Source organism: Capsicum annuum, chromosome 10, assembly GCF_002878395.1.
Source record: "Capsicum annuum cultivar UCD-10X-F1 chromosome 10, UCD10Xv1.1, whole genome shotgun sequence".
Lineage (NCBI taxonomy): Eukaryota > Viridiplantae > Streptophyta > Magnoliopsida > Solanales > Solanaceae > Capsicum > Capsicum annuum.
In genome coordinates this window covers 62,571,729-62,576,185 of record NC_061120.1, presented here as the reverse complement: position 1 = coordinate 62,576,185, position 4,457 = coordinate 62,571,729, and positions in this window count along the sequence as shown.

Below are 4,457 nucleotides of genomic sequence, written 5' to 3'. Positions count from 1 at the left end.
CTACGATAGCAAGAGTTATTGAATCCTATAATTTACCCATTTGTTTCTCAACCTAAATGAATAGATTATTCTTCAATTCTCTCAAACTTAAAGAATACACTAACTTATTTAATGATTCTCTCATGTAGGTTTATCCCGTTAAGGCATCAACCTTTAACTCAAATGTTAAAGCCTCTAGATTTTATGTAAACCTCTTCTTTTCCCAACAACTACTTTTCTATTCGAACAAGTGATGTTCTTGGTCTCACCCTTCAAGTTTGAAACCAAGAAAAATCATTATTGTGAAGAAGGGTTTATGCAACCTTAGTTAACAGTGGAAATCAAACATTCTCACAACCCCAATCAGCTTTTCACATCAAGGCTCCCATAACCCGAGTTATGAGATCTTAGCCACATATTTTCATAGAAGAACAAGAAGGAGTCATGGTATTTCTCATAAATAGATTCAGAAAATACTTATAAGAAGTCAAAGATTTGTGCTTGAATCTTTAGAGAAAAATATGAATAATAAGTTTAGATCCACAATTCTAGCTGTTTGTCAGAGAATACTGCTTACAAATAATGTTCAAAGTTGGAAAAAATGATAAAATATACGAAATAAAACCTAAATTTGGGTATTTATATGTTCCCAGGTATAGAGGATTTAAAATTTGAAATTAGAAAAATCGCGTCCAAGTTGACGATCAGGACGGCGGCCAATCGAAAGACTGGCGGTCCGTCGTATGGGCTAATTTTTTTTTAAAAGGTCTTCTTCCTTCCCTCAATGGAAAAATTACCAATTAAGGGAGATTATCCTAATCGTCTTCTTCCTCATAATGAAATTCTCAAAAGGCCTTCTTCTTTTTATTTTGATTAATCTTATGGCCGCCTTCAATCTTATAACATTGTCAAGAATGGAGAATCAAACTTAGATAAGTTGAAATGCACCCATTTTGCATGATTTTATTGCATTTTCTTTTAGGGTTGGTTTGATTTTGCTTAATTTATAATGGGTTTTTTGTAAAATCCAAAATTTTGATGGTTTACTATTTGCTCTTGTTGATGATTTTGGTTATCAAGAATGGAAAATATCAAGATTTTTGCTTAATCTATGATGGGTTCTTTGGCAAAATTTGATATTTTGCTGTTTAACTATTTGTTATTTTGATGATTTTGCTTATCAAGAATGGAAAAATGAACTTAGAATAGTTGAAATGTACTTTTTTTGACTATTTTACTATTTTTCCTTTCTGGTGTGTGAAGACGACAGGGGAGGGGAATGAAGGTGATGACTCTGTGTGTGTGAAGACGAAGGGGGTGAGGGCTTTGTGTGTGAAGATACTCTGTGTGTGTGTGTGTGAAGATGAAGGGGATGGAGTGGGGGTGCTTTTTTTAATTAAAAAATTATTATTAAATGATAATTAAATAGAAAATGGATAAATCAACATTTCCACAATATAATTATTTTTTTTGCTACGTGTTTTTTTTTCTAATTGGTCAGTTTTGCCACATCAGCTCGTTACTGATTGTCCAAAAAAGACCCAATTGGATCAAATTTCGCGTGGATTAGGGGCCTGATAGGTACAGGCCTTAGTTGAGGGGTGTAAGTGAATTTTCGAAACAAGTTTGAGAGTCTGCCGATGGCTTTAGCCTTTTTTTTATTACAACTCTTTTAATAGAATCATTCTTTTAATTTATTATATTTGATATAATACAATACATGTCATATAAATACAATACATTACAAGGGTGATAGAAATATTTTTATACAATAATGATGTAGTTTTTATGCACATTATATAAATATACATATTCGATAAAAGAGAAAAGACATAAAAATACCATTAAAATTATCTCAAATTTTTAAAAAGATACTTTAAGTTTGTGGGGGTCCTATTACCCCATAAAACTTATAAAGACCATTTGCGGGGATAACTGATTGGATTGTTTATTTCAAGTCATAGCAACATATCTTAGGTTGTAATAAATAGCAAATCTTTAACAAAACAATAAAGGAAAAAATGCTTTTTCTTTTAAAGTAAAATATCATCCGTAAAAAAAAATTCAGCTAACAAAAGGATATCAATCCCTCCCCCCCCCCCCCACCCCACTTTCTCTCTCTCTTGAAATGTCTTATTTTCCTTTTTCCTAACTGAAGTAGTATCTTCTTCTTCGTTAAATCTATTCTTCTTCTTATTTCTTTAACAAATCAGCAAAAAATATATGGATTGAAACACAAAAATTCTCAAATTATTTTGATATTTAAAGGGAGAAAATTTTATTAAAATACTGTCTTACTTGTTTTATTGAAACTAAAGTTATTCAAAAGGAAAAGATATAAAACCTCATTATCTATATTTTTTATCTTAATCGTCGAATTTTTTTAATTAAAATACAGATTTACATCTTTCTTCCTCTTCCTTCAAAAATTAAAAATCAAATTCTGAGTGAAACTCAATATTATTCAATTTTTTTATCTTAATCATTGAAAAATTTTATTAAAATATAGATTTACATATTTTGATTGCAACATTAGAAAAAGTACTATCCAGATTTTTGACGTTTATTTCAATACAATTTTCATCCACTAAAAACATTAACAAGTATGCATTATTCTTATATATTATTTTACATACCAATTTCATAGATCAAAAATTAAAAAATAAAAAATTATTTTATATATGATTTTGCTATATAACATGTTTTAAACTTAGTTGGAAAAACTAAGTGAAATATAATACACATAAAGAGCTTGTGTGTGTAATGGATATAAGCCGAATTTTCAAATAAATTAACATAAAAATAATAATATTTTTTATCATAGTTTTAATACGAATTACATATATTAAGACCCCGATAAGAAATGCTATTTAATCAATGAGACATATATATAAATTGATTTTAATATAATTTGTTGTATTATTTTTCACTAACAGATTTTGTATCATTTTCATACACTATAACTTGTAAAAATTCCGAGGGCTCGTTTGGGGTAAGGTATTGAAATAAATAGTTTCGGATTAAAAAAATAGTCCTGGGATAAAAATTTTGGCGTCTTTTTTGATTGTTAAATTTGGGATAATTTATTTTGGGATTAACAAATAGTATTGGGATGAGTTATCCAATCCTTTGGCGGTATAATAATTTCAGGATAATTTATCTTGGGACTAAGCCATAAAATGACAAAATTACCTTCCAAATTCTTTGATTATCACTTCTTACATACATAAGGTGAAGGAAATTTTTGTAAACTAACAAATATTCTTAGAAAGAATGCAATGCATATTATTTTTAGTACCAGAAATCAAACAACCACTAAAAAATAATACTAGAATAACTAATCCCAAGGTAATTAATCTCAACATAACTAATCTCAGTATAACTAATTCTAACATAACTTGTCTTCAAACCAAACGAACCCTAAAAAGCATATCTAGGATAATTTAAACTAAAATAAAAACCTGAATGACCCAAATTATGAAATGACCAGTATGTGAAATTTGTTTAGCCGACCAACTAGCCCAACTGGTCATATTAGTGTCTAATGACCCAAATATTAACCATTACTTTTGAAAAGGACTAATTCATGTCCTTTCCTCTCAAAAAGGGGGAAAATACACAAATATCCATTCCAGACAAACTATTTGCCCCTCCCCCATAAACTAACTATCCAAATACCCGCAAAACCTAAAATATTTACTCGAATGTGCCGCATGAAGTGACCAAGCATAATAGCTTTTTGGATAAAATGCATCTCTACCGTCATGTGCAACAATCAATCCCATCTACCACTTTAAACTATACCCGCAAAACCTAAAATATTTACTCGAACGCGCCGCATGAAGTGACCAAGCATAATAGCTTTTTGGATAAAATGCATCTCTCCCCTCATGTGCAACAATCAATCCCATCTACCACTTTAAACTATTCTTCATTAAGAGATCACATTTTTTCATTTTAGTAAAAACTGTAGTGTTTGACTACGATAATTCTAAAAATAATTCCAATTTACTTTATGACAAGTGAAAACAAATTTTTGTTATTTTCACTTTTTATCAATTCCAATTTAAATTTCGTTATTATCACATATGAACCCAATTTTTTCAATTTTTACAAAAAAAAATCCTCTTTAACTTCAGACTATCCTTCCAGCATAAACTTGATTAGGGGCTTTGTCAATGTTGGACTGACAGGAAAAGCAACAAATGTTCTACAAACCATGGTTATGTCTGGTGGGACACCAGATATTATCACATATATAATATGCTAATCAATGGTCTTTGTAGAAAAGGGTTTTTGAACTATGCCATTGATTTTTTAGACTACATGAGCTTGAGTGGTTGCCTTCCTGATGATATCACGTATAACACTATACTGAGTGTAATATTTGACCGTAGCAAATATGATCACGAAATTTGATTTTAGAAGGATCAGTTAAGAAAAAGGATGTCCTCCTTACCTGATCACTTGTACAATCC